This window comes from Oncorhynchus masou, chromosome 18, assembly GCF_036934945.1.
Source record: "Oncorhynchus masou masou isolate Uvic2021 chromosome 18, UVic_Omas_1.1, whole genome shotgun sequence".
NCBI lineage: Eukaryota > Metazoa > Chordata > Actinopteri > Salmoniformes > Salmonidae > Oncorhynchus > Oncorhynchus masou.
Window position 1 is genome coordinate 45218975 of NC_088229.1, and position 14116 is coordinate 45233090.

At 36.9% G+C, this 14116-nt stretch overlaps 1 pseudogene; it reads right to left on the bottom strand.

Annotated features, from left to right (window-relative positions):
* Positions 1-9756: 9756 nt before the first annotated feature.
* Positions 9757-14116, bottom strand: part of LOC135504693 (solute carrier family 12 member 5-like) — a 113962-nt pseudogene continuing 109602 nt past the window's right edge.

Below are 14116 nucleotides of genomic sequence, written 5' to 3' on the forward strand. Positions count from 1 at the left end.
TAAAAAAGTATTGTCAGATATTATTCATCCCAATCAGACAGGTTTTTTACATGGACTATACATTGGAGATAATATAAGACAAGTACTGGAAACAATAGAACACTATGAAATATCGGGGACAACAGGCCTGGTTTTCATAGCTGATTTTGAAAAGGCTTTTGATAAAGTACAACTGAAGTTTATATATAAATGCCTAGAATATTTCAATTTTGGGGAATCTCTTAGGTATAGTAACCCTAGGTGTAAAATAGTAAATAATGGCTACATCTCAGAAAGTTTTAAACTATCTAGAGGAGTAAAACAAGGTTGTCCACTATCGGCATATCTATTTATTATTGCCATCGAAATGTTAGCTGCAAAGATTAGATCAAACAATAATATTAAGGGATTAGAAATCCGTGGCTTAAAAACTAAGGTGTCATTGTACGCTGATGATTAATGTTTTCTTTTAAAACCACAATTGGAGTCTCTCCACGGCCTCTTAGAGGATCTAGATACTTTTGCTATCCTCTCTGGATTAAAACCAAATTATGATAAATGTACTATATTACGTATTGGATCACTAAAAAATTAACATTTTACATTACCATGTAGTTTACCAATTAAATGGTCTGACGGAGATGTGGAGATACTCGGTATACAAATCCCAAAAGAAAGAAATTATCTCACTCCAATAAATTTTTATAGAAAGTTAGCAAAAATAGATAAGATCTTGCTACCATGGAAAGGAAAATACCTGTCTATTTGTGGAAAAATCACCCTGATTAACTCCTTAGTTATATCACAGTTTACCTATTTGCTTATGGTTTTGCCTACACCTAGTGACCTGCTTTTTAAATTATATGAACAAAAAATATTAAATTTTATTTGGAACGGCAAACCAGATAAAATCAAAAGGGCCTATTTATATAACGAATATGAATTCGGTGGGCAGAAATGATTAAATATTAAAGCATTAGACCTCTCACTAAAGGCATCAGTCATACAAAAGTTATACTTAAATCCAAACTGGTTCTCGAGTAAATTGGTACAAATGTCTCATCCTATATTCAGGAAGGGCCTTTTCCCCTTTATTCAGATTACACATGCTCACTTTCGGTTGTTTGAAAAGGAAATCATCTCCAAAATATCTTTATTTTTTAAACAAGCCTTAGAAAGTTGGTTGCAATTTCAGTTTAATCCACCTGAAAGGACGGAACAAATAGTACAACAAATATTGTGGTAAATTCAAATATACTAATTGATAAAAAAAACTATATTTATCGAAGAAATTTTAGTGAATGATATCATAAATAGGTGGAGTTATCGTGGAGTTATGACACACATGCAGCTAATACAGACATATGGAAATGTCTGCTCTACCCAAAATTCCAACCAATTAATTGCAGCATTACCACAAAAATGGTAGAGGCAAGTAGAAGGGGAAAAAAGTAAGGAACTTGTATGTCGGCCCTATATTAAAGAACATAAATGGTTAAAGAAAAGTGTGATAAATAAAAACATACACCAATTTCATTTAAGGACCAAAAAACTGACAGCTGTGCCATATAAATTGCAAAATAGTTGGGAAGAGATTTTCGATGTACCCATTCCATGGCACATGGTTTATGAATTGATACGCAAAACAACGCCGGATTCAAAACTTAGAATTTTTCAATATAAATTACTATACAAAATTCTTGCAACTAATAGAATGTTATATATATATGGGGGATACAATCTTCTCAGCTCTGCAGATTCTACTGTGAGGAGGCAGAGTCATTAGATCATTTATTTTGGTATTGTCCGTATGTTGCTCATTTTTGGTCACAGGTCCAGGAATGGCTGAAGAATTGCAACATTTGCCTAGAACTAACACTACAGATAGCAATACTAGCTGATTTGAAAAGTCATAGTCAATCAATCAATAATATAATAATTATTTTAGCAAAAATGTTTATTTTTAATTTACAATCTGTAGATGCTATGAGAATAGGAAGGTTAAATTATTTTGTGAAACATCACAGCACAGTTGAAAAATATATGGCAAGTAGAAATCCAAAATGGATGATGTTGAGAGACAGATGGGAGGGGTTGAGTGGAGCTGAAGGGTGGGACTAATAACAAGATAAACAATGTAAAGCATACGGGATCTGTAAAATGTATATAGGTTCGTAACTTTTGTGAAATAGCATAGTTATAATGGAGGAAGGACTAAGAACAAACAAGAGTGAACTATTGTAAAGTAGACTGTGTCTGTAGAATGTGTATAAGATGTATGGGTTGAAGGTAGAAGCAGAAGTGTTTATTAGTTTACTTCAATTGGGGGATCGGCGGTAGGGTTTGCAGGGTATAATAATAAAAGTATATTCTTTAAAAAAGTATGTATGCCTATATAGGTATTGTCACTCCCTGGTCGTAATATATTGTGTTCGTCTTCATTTATTTGGTCAGGCCAGGGTGTGACATGGGTTTATTGTGGTGTGTTTTGTCTTGGGGTTTTGTGGGGTGTTGGGTGTGTGGCTTAGTGGGGTTATCTAGCAAAGTCTATGGCTGTCTGGAGTGGTTCTCAATCAGAGGCAGGTGTTTATCATTGTCTCTGATTGGGAACCATATTTAGGCAGCCATATTCTTTGAGTATTTCGTGGGTGATTGTTCCTGTCTCTGTGTTTGTTGTCAGCAGATAGGCTGTATAGGTTTTCATGTTCCGTTTGTTGTTTTTGTATTGTTCGTGTTTTTTCATTGTCATTAAACATGTCTCAAAAATACAACGCTGCATTTTGGTCCGCTTCTCCTTCACCAGACGAGAACCGTTACAGGTATGTGTATGTATATGCATGCATGTATGGATATATATATTTACCCAAAAAATATGGGGGATTGGAAATGATGCAGACAATTACATTGGAAGCAACATTCTTTCTGCAATATTAAGCTGATCCACCCTCTGGGGAAAAAACAAACAAAAAATAAATAAAAAAATATAGTTTTTTTTCACTTTCAGTTTAATTTACTTAGCTAGCAAATGCAGCTAGCTAGTTTAGCCTACTGAAACACCCTGCTCAAACAGAGGGATGTTATGTTAGCTAACCTAGCTATTACTATCCAATACAACACTGGATTTCTTCCAAATCAAAGTAAGCTTTTGGTTTGACTAATTTATTGCCACCGGGGTAACTGCTTACTGACTACACTGTAACCTTACTGCATAATTGTAGCTGGTGTACTAAGTTCTATTAGCCATGCTGACTCTAACATTACATTAGATAATATGGTGAGAATGGTTTGGCTTGGATTTTTTTTTTTGCCTTGTCACATACAGCTAATGTGTTGTGCATTGAAGTCCAGAATCGAAGGGAAAAGGTGAAGGGAGGAGAGTAATACAACGTGTCTGCTATGAAACTATCAACTGTGTTTATGCGTGATCAGGGGTGTATTCATTCCCCCAATTCTGTTGAAAAACATTTCTAAAACAGAAGCAAATGGAACATAACGGGGATAAACATACCTGAATTTGTTTAATAGAAACTCTTTTGCAACTGTTGGACTAATGATTACACCCATAATCATCTAGATGCAGGCAAGAGTGCAAGGCGGAATTGAATGTCACTGTCTGTCCATGTGTCACTGTGTGTCACATCAAATTTGTCTCTCCGACCTGTGTGCACCTACGTTGAAAACTTTCATTCATAGGCTAGGTTGTAGCAACCTCACGATGGGTATAGGGAACATTTGAGTATCATATAGTAGCCTAAAGCGATCGCTGTTACATTTATCTGGGTGAATGGAATATGAATGACAGTCATCCAATATGCTGTAATAGAAATAAGGCCATGCTCATGATTTTTTGTTGTTGTTGTCCTCTCTCATTTGAAACGGCACTGACCACCACTGATATATAAACAGTGCATTCGGAAAGTATTCAGACCACTTGACTTTTTCTACATTTTGCTACGTTTCAGCCTTATTCTAAAATGAATTAAATTGTTTGTTTTTTCACTCATCAATCTACCCCACAATGACAAAGAAAAACGTTTTTTAGAAATCTTTTCTAATTTGTATAAAAAAATTATATCACATTTGCATAAGTATTCAGACCCTTTACTCAGTACATTGTTGAAACACCTTTGGCAATTACACCATCGAGTCTTCTTGGGTATGCCGCCACAAGCTTGGCACACCTGTATTTGGGTAGTTTCTCCCATTCTTCTCTGAGGGTCCTCTCAAGCCCTTTCAGGTTGGATGTGGAGCATTGCTGCACAGCTATTTTCAGGTCTTTCCAGAGATGTTAGATTGGGTTGAAATCAGGGCTCTGGCTGGGCCACTCAAGGAATTTCAGAGACTTGTCCCGAAGCCACACCTGCGTTGTCTTGGCTGTGTGTTTAGGACTGTTGTCCTGTTGGAAGGTGAACCTTCACCCCAGTCTGAGGTCCTCTAAAGCAGGTTTTCATCAAGGATCTCTATGTACTTTGCTCCGTTAATCTTTCCCTCGATCCTGACTAGTCTCCCAGTCCCTGCTGCTGAAAAACATCCCCACACCATGATGCTGCCACCACCATGCTTCTCTCATCTCCACAGAGGAACTCTAGAGCTCTGTCCGAGTGACCATTGGGTTCTTGGTCACTTCCCTAACCAAGACCCTTCTCCCCTGATTGCTCAGTTAGGCCAGGCGGCCAGCTCTTGGAAGAGTCTTCGTGGATACAAACTTCTTCCATTTAAGAATGACGGACACATGTGAATGACGGACACATGTCCAATATATTGAATTTACCACAGTTAGAAACATCTCAAGGATGATCAATGGAAACAGGATGCACGTGAGCTCAATTGTGAGTCTCATAGCAAATAGTATAAATACTTATGTAAATAAGGTATTTCTGTTTTTATTTATAATACATTTGCAAAAATAAAAAAACGATATATATTTTAGAATCTATCTATATACTGTATATTTTATTTTTTGTATGTATTTAATATTTTCTTGTTCATACCTGTGTTTTTGGTTTTGTTAGACATGTTTGATGTAGCGATGTAAGTTGTTGATAATTATGTATTATAACACTTAACAAAAAACTAATGAATGAAAAAGATGAATAAATGAATCAAAAAGGAAAATACGGCCCCCAGCCCAATAGTGCGCATGTGCACTTCCTATTAGGTGTTGTAACATAACACTTTTGTAATACATTACTGCTTATTAACAGCATAGTAACTAATATAGACAGATATAGATCACCGATACTGCACATAGCACAAGTCAAAGTATTTCTCTGTCTACGAAATGTCACTGGACTAAAGATGAGCATTTTTTGTGTTTAGTGAGACCCTCAATAGTTTGATAATAAACAAAGAATATACCTGCAAGCAAAGTTGTAATAAAATTACTTTAGTTTATTGCATTTTGTACAGACAAATCTATAAAATGGTTTGAGGAAACCATTAACCATTGTTGATGTATAAGCCTTTGACATGGTAAAACAACATGGTAAAACAACTGTTTATATATCCTTATTGAACACAATAGATAATACATATGTCTATATCTGTAAAATATTCAACTTGCATTGACACACAAATTAAACATCTAAGTTCTACTTTGATAGTTTTTGATGTATTTACAGATGCTATGTCTTTATCCTTTCCTTACAGGTACATACACCGTCATCTCACACACACACACACACACACACACACACACACACACACACACACACACACACACCACTACATTTTTACTCTACATCATCACTTTTGTTGCTAGGAGAGTGAACATACAATTGTGAACACAAAACACCTACTAATCAATATAGCTATCTTTAGATCAAGATCAAGTTGTACCTTTAAAAATGCGTTACAATGCTCCTATGGACCAACTATAAATACAGTATCATAAGTGAAGATCTATAAACACTAGTTCTTGTTATTTTTTTCTTGCTCGCATTAAGTGCCCACACTTCTCGAGATGATGAAGGAATCATGAGGGTTGCACAAAAAATCTACCTTCTAAAAAAGGAGGCTTATTCAACATTAATACAATGTGTTGAGGTTTACTTTACTGTCATGAAAACGACACACCTACATGCATATACTAGGTTCTAAAGTCTAAGGGAACCAGAATACTGAACATACAGTAGTGCATTCTCAGTAAAAGCTACCAAATCCCACTCACGCTATGTATCATCCTCAGCGAAAACAACTAAAAAGTTCCTTGCTTAATCAAGAATCGGTCTGTATGGAAAACAATTGCTATTTTGGAAGAGTATGGGGTGGTTGTGCAGAACAGCAGTTGGAATTAGTACATAAAATGGGAGCATGGGGTATATTTCAAATGACACCCCATTAAAAATATAGTGCACACATTTTGAACAAGTCCAAATATGCACATAATTGCAAATAAAGGGTGTCATTTGAGACACAGATATGGAGGAACGTTCTCTAAAAATAATTATGTGTCTAAATTTCCTTGGACTGAATAGCCCTTCAAATGTTATGATTGATTTAAGTTTTATTTCCCTTGTGACTTTAATGATTACACTACACTGGAAGCAGCTGATGTATGCAACTTAACATAATTGTTTTGGGGGGGCAAATGTGTTGTAGTTAAATAATTGCATAATAATACATTTTCAATCTAAATCAACATGTATAAAATATGCTCAGTAGGACCATTGCATTTATTTGACCCTGTGATTAGTTTCACACTGTTAATGAAATACTTGTGGCCAAATTCTTTATTGAAATTGTAAAATAAATAAATGAATATTACATTGCAGAAACAAACTGTAGTATGCACTGAGTGAACAAAACATTAAGAAAACCTGCTCTTTCCATGACATAGACTGACCAGGTGAATCCAGGTGAAAGCTATGATCCCTTGGTGATTTCACTTCAATCAGTGTAGATGAAGGAGAGGACACAGGCTAAAGTATGATTTTTAAGCCTTAGGACAATTGAGACATGGATTGTGTATGTGTGCCACTCAGTGGGTGAATGGACAAGACAAAATATTTAAGTGCTTTTGAACAGGGTATGGTAGAAGGTACCAGGTACCAGTTTTGTGTCAAGAACTGTAATGCTGCTGGGTTTATCAAGCAAAACAGTTTCCTGTGTCTTTCAAAAATGGTCCACCACCAAAAGGACATCCAGCTAACTTGACATAACTGTGGGAAGCATTGGTGTCAATGTGAGCCAGTATCCTTGTGGAACACTTTCAACACCTTGTAGAGTTTATGTCCTGCCGAATATTCTTCATGTTTTGTACACTCAGTGTACATTACTTGCATGCATTGAACACAGTTATTCACATTTGTGCACATATGCACTAAAACTATCACAGTGCAATGCCTGTATCTGCTTTGGACTGACACAAATAGCCTCGCAGCAATATAACATGTTGGATTCTACATGAATTACGCGGTGGTCTAATTAAATTGGTCAAGTTATTTTACAGGGTTGTAAACAGAAGTGCATTCCTGATTAACACTTTCATATCTCATAGTTTCAATGTAGTCGGCAAGGCAAGGTCCAATGTAACATGGTAAGAATACATGGATTCGAGAGCCCTTTTCACACCCTGGTCAAAAATGGATGTAAATTATCTGACATCTTTTTTTGCTGTTGAGAAGGATTCTAATGTGTATTGGGACATGATACTTTGGAAACACCTGAAGGACGGCAGCTTTACTGCAACAATTCTGTCACTGAAATCCTTCTCACTTCTAGAGATCGAGTCATCAAACATGGGAATGTGATACCATTCTGTAAAGGTCTCTCTGACCGCTGCCAATGGTGGAAGCCATGGTTTTGTTGTCTTTGATAATATTATTAACTACCACAGTCACACTGCTGGTGGATCAGTAGATTGGTAGGTTATAGGGGACATCTTATGTGTCTTTAGAAACCACATATCTAAGAGCCATGCTGTGGCCAAACATACACATTATCTGCACAACATACATCCGTGTGCCAACGCACAGTCATTTACCAACCACAGATATTTAAGCTCTATAGTTCTATGGCTCCAGCACTTGCCATCTCATGTACCCAATAACCCCATGCACAAAAATTGACGGATCGACTTGATTCAGAAGAATGCAGTAATTTAAACATCGTCCTCATGCAATATCAGTTGGCTCATGAGTGTACTCGCAAGGCCGGACTACATTTTTCGTCCATGTCAAACTGTTGATATGGGGATGGACACAGCTGAACTCCTATTCTGACAAAATATCAATTTCCAATAAATACAGGGGGGCAAAAAAGTATTTAGTCAGCCACCAATTGTGCAAGTTCTCCCACCTAAAAAGATGAGAGAGGCCTGTAATTTTCATCATAGGTACACTTCAACTATGACAGACAAAATGAGAAGAAATAAATCCAGAAAATCACATTGTAGGATTTTTAATTAATTAATTTGCAAATTATGGTGGAAAATAATTATTTGGTCACCAACGAGCAAGCAAGATTTCTGGCTCTCACAGACCTGTAACTTCTTCTTTAAGAGGCTCCTCTGTCCTCCACTCGTTACCTGTATTAATGGCACCTGTTTGAACTTGTTATCAGTATAAAAGACACCTGTCCACAACCTCAAACAGTCACACTCCAAACTCCACTATGTCCAAGACCAAAGAGCTGTCAAAGGACACCAGAAACAAAATTGTATACCTGCACCAGGCTGGGAAGACTAAATCTGCAATAGGTATGCAGCTTGGTTTGAAGAAATCAACTGTGGGAGCAATTATTAGGAAATTGAAGACATACAAGACCACTGATAATCTCCCTCGGTCTGGGGCTCCACGCAAGATCTCACCCCGTGGGGTCAAAATGATCACAAGAACGGTGAGCAAAAATCCCATAACCACATGGGGGGACCTAGTGAATGACCTGCAGAGAGCTGGGACCAAAGTAACAAAGCCTACCATCAGTAACACACTACGCCGCCAGGGACTCAAATCCTGCAGTGCCAGACATGTCCCCCTGATTAAGCTAGTACATGTCCAGGCCCGTCTGAAGTTTGCTAGAGAGCATTTGGATGATCCAGAAGAAGATTGGGAGAATGTCATATGGTCAGATGAAACCAAAATAGAACTTTTTGGTAAAAACTCAACTCATTGTGTTTGGAGGACAAAGAATGCTGAGTTGTATCCAAAGAACACCATACCTACTGTGAAGCATGGGGGTGGAAACATCATACTTTGGGTCTGTTTTTCTGCAAAGGGACCAGGACGACTGATCCGTGTAAAGGAAAGAATGAATGGGGCCATGTATCGTGAGATTTTGAGTGAAAACCTCCTTCCATCAGCAAGGGCATTGAAGAAGAAACATGGCTGGACAGTGGCTTTGTAAGACAGTGGCTTCGTAAGAAGCATTTCAAAGTCCTGGAGTGGCCTAGCCAGTCTCCAGATCTCAACCCCATAGAAAATCTTTGAGGGGAGTTGAAAGTCCACGTTGCCCAGCAACAGCCCCAAAACATCACTGCTCTAGAGGAGATCTGCATGGAGGAATGGGCCAAAATACCAGCAACAGTGTGTGAAAACGTTGTGAAGACTTACAGAAAACGTTTGACCTCTGTCATTGCCAACAAATACTTATTTTCCACCATAATTTGCAAATAAATTCATTAGAAATCCTACAGTGTGATTTTCTGGATTTTTTTCTTCTCATTTTGTCTGTCATAGTTGAAGTGTACCTATGATGAAAATTACAGGCCTCTCTCATCTTTTTAAGTGGGAGAACTTGCACAATTGGTGGCTGACTAAATACTTTTTTGCCCCACTGTATATACACAACCGTTAAAACATTTGGGGTCACTTAGAAATGTCCTTGTTTTTGAAAGAAAAGCTAAATTTTTGTCAGAAATACAGTGTAGACATGGTTAATGTTGCAAATTGCTGGAAACAGAATATTTTTTTATTGAATATCTACATAGGCGTACAGAGGCCCATTATCAGCAACCATCACTCCTGTGTTCCAATGGCACATAGTGTTAGCGATTCCAAGATTATAATTTTAATAAAACCCTTTTGCAATTATGTTAGCACAGCGCAAAACTGTTGTCCTGACTAAAGAAGCAATAAATCGGTCCTTCTTTATACTAGTTTAGAATCTGGAGCATCAGCATTTGTGGGTTCGATTACAGAATCAAAGTGGCCAGAAACAAGTAAATTTCTTCTGAAACTTGTCAGTCTATTCTTCTTCTGAGAAATGAATGCTATTCCATGTGAGAAATTGCCAAGAAACAGAAGTTCTCGTACAGCGCTGTGTACTACTACCTTCACAGAATAGAGCAAACGGGCTCTAACCAGAATAGAAAGAGGAGTGGGAGGCTCCGGTGCACAACTGAGCAAGAGGACAAGTACATTAGAGTGTTTGGAATGATGGTTGTTGATAATGGGCCTCTGTACGCCTATGTAGATACTCCAAAACAATCAGCCGTTTCCAGCTACAATAGTCATTTACAACATTAACAATGTCTACACTGTCTTTAGATCAATTTTATGTTATTTTAATGGACAAAAAAATGTGAATATCTTTCAAAAACAAAGACATTTCTTAGTGACCCCAAACTTTTGAACAGCAGTGTATGTTTTAGGTTTACAGTAGGTTTGTATTGCATATATACCAGAGTTTTAACACTCAAATCATATTCCACAGCTCCAAATCTCCATATCTTTTCATGTTTTCTGTAGTTAAATGATGACTGAGGCCGAGCATATTGACTCAATTTCTAGTTTCCCTAGGCAAACAGGTTGCCTCCCACAATGTAAACAATGTTCCAGCTCTTGCCCTAGGTCTGGGATATCTGAGACATATCAACTACCTATTTTGAACTTAAAAGATAAACTTTGGACAATTTTCTTCATGCATTAATTTATAAAAAAAAACAACAGTTGAGTGAGAAGAAAAGTGACACTACTGTGAGCTTACGTGTCTTGTCCTCCATGACAACTAACCAACTCCTGTCTAAAAGGATATATGCAACTACTGTTACAAACACCATGCCAACAGGAATATAAAAAAAGACATTGTTTTCAACCATCAACTTTTCGACAGGTCATATCATATTCATATGTCCAGTTACAGTATATACGTCATAGTATCATTTATTTTACTTCAATACTATTATAGATTGTATAGTTAAATATTTCCAAGATTATATTATTTTGTTTTTCTGTAGTATTTGTGTGTCACATTTGTGTGCTGACTGAGGATAACTATCTACCACTATCTAACCCCAAACCTCATCACCTCTCCCTCAGCTTAGAGCTGTCGACAGACACGGAGTGTCTTACTGGTATCTATGGGACCAGTCAAACACCTAAATAGGTCTGTCCCCTCACTGATTTCAGCATACTTTAACATTTATTTGGTTAACAACTGAATATTTAATAATATCTCAAATAAACTCTATGAAGGATTGTACGTATATATTTTCATCTGCCCTTAGATCTGCCTTTCAATAACAAGTTCAAAATATTGTTTTGTAGCTTGAATCTACATTTTCTCCAACTAAACAATGCTCAGTGGAGATGTTGATTGACTAATGTCAGCTATGATTTTTTTTCATATCTTTTCACAAAGAAAACAGTGTCATGTCCAGGTCAATAACTTCATGAACTATGTGATTTGTTGGAGCAAACTGTAGCTGACTGTTGAACCTCAAGGACAGTGTTGAAAACCACTGATTAGTGTCAAACATCCCTGCCTTGCTACCCAAGTAACTCAAACCCTGTATACCCTTCCTAGTCCCCAATCTGATTAATAGACTTAAATTTTTATTTTTGGTTCAATATTTACACATGAATCAGAATAGCAGCTTTAATTGTTTTTAGAACATCTATAATATGTCCTAATATGTTAGATAAAGAATATCCTTCACAGAATACAGTGTTCATAACACGCAAAATATATTGTTTTTACGTAAACTATTCAGTAAATTGAATTAAATAATTTTCTTCTGAAAACAATATCATACAAATGTATATCATATATCCTATGTTTCTATCACGTGTTCAACAGTGCCATCCAGTGCACAGAAACTAACATGTTAAATACTTGCAAATATGAGGTCGACCTGTATGTACATATTATCTGTATAATATTTGTTTACAAAAATAATGAATATGATTCATGTATTATTCCAGGGTTGATTCTTTAGACATACCCTTGTAAATATGCAGAACATAGGGATTCACAGTCATATTATATTTCGCAAATAAATAGCTGTGCCACACTGACAATAAATGGTTTCTTCCCATTCTAGTCCAAGATTTGCGCTGGCTTCAAAACTATCCATTCAAACCAGTTGTAATTTCACTGCTAATTTCCATCTAAAGCATAGTTTGTTCATTCACTACACAGTTTTGCCTTTGTACTAAAAATAGGTTTGTATCAAAAAGTTATTTATTGTCCTATGGCACAATTTGTATATTTGTATTTGGCAAGAATTGTAGAATTCACATTTCTAGACTGGAATTAGTGTAAACCAAATGATGACAAAGTAAAACAGAGGTATTTACTCAAATATATCAGTGTATCACAAACATGATATGTTTGAGTATCTCTAAATTAGCAATTTACATGTTCTAATGTAGACTACATGGTAATATATTAAAATTGTTGCCGTTTGATATTATAGTTTCAAACACATGGACTTTTGTTTTAGATTATAACACAGTAGTTTCTTGACATCCATATCTACTTTATATCAATACATTTCAGAGTTTCTCCTTACAGTTGTATAACTGTAATAACAATAGTTTATGCCACCTAAAAGTCTTGTCAGCACTAGTCACTGATCAGGAGGAGCATCAGGTGCAGCTGGTAATAGTATGTATTAAATGATAGGACAAAGCACACTATTTACAGTAATCAACACCAACCATCAGAATTCAGTGAGTTCAATGAGAAATGTAATCCATTCAATTCATTGATTACATTTCAACTCCCTTCTGTGAACTGACTGGTATGAAGTTGACCTCAATCCTGACAACAGCATCCTAGTAGCAGTTTGCCTGTCTCCTCCACACGTCACTGTGTGCTGTGCCTATGCATGCAGTTATCCTTCCTTCCTTCAAATTGATATAGACTGTGCTGCTGCTCAGGATTCGTCAACTGACCTTGTCACCAAGGTGAAAATCCATAGGAAGACATGCTGATGATGATTGATGAATTCTCAACCCATCCCCTTCCCTCAACACATTATATCGTACATTACATTAAAACAACTAACGCACAACAACAAAAAGAGAAAAAGATATGAAGTGTATCCTCTAAATACTGGAACAGATTAATAAATAAAAGTAAGAAATAAAATAGACCAGCAATGAGAAGATATCAATCCCTCTCTTGCAGGTAACCCACATCCCTACAAAAAGAAGAAGAAAAACAACAATATTGACAGAAAGGTAAAAAAAAACACAAGGACAAACAGAACAAAGACATTGGCGCTGCCAAACAGAAATTACTTTTAGTTTGGGGAATAATTTGTCTTTGGGATATGTCCACTCCTCAGTATAAGGAGAAACTCATGTGCCATTTGGCATCTAGTGATCTGATAGCCATAAAATAACAGGTTGATGCCACAGCTTTCTAGATGATGGGAGGAGTGACTGATAGTAAAAGAGAATTCAGCCAGTGCCTTTAGGGGGCTCTGGGGGGTGGGTGGGTGGGGGTACTAACTACGTGGTGCAAAGTGAACTGATATGTTATGAGTGTGTGTGTGTGTGTCTGGGGAGGGGTTAGTGGGATGTGAGGGATGTGATGGGAGTAAAAGTGTAGGGGGAATGGAAACATGGGCCATAAACCATTAAGATGCTAGGTGAGTGGGTGGTGGTGGGGGGTTGATGTTTTGATTTGAGGTTGTTTTCTCAGGAGTAGATGGTGATGACCTCACGTCCACCCCCACGTACTAGGAGGACCCGGTTGAGACCCTCTGTGAGGACCTCGAGGAACTCCATATCTGACAGATGATTAGAGTTAAGGAATATGCAAGTTTTCACAACTGGCGTTCATAGTCTATTCATGCTAGCTATTTGCTATCTTGTATAGCCCTTTGTTTTCACTTACTTAAATGGCAGTATAAGCCACATAAGGTTATAATATAATATCATATAATACGGTAGGCTATAATATGATG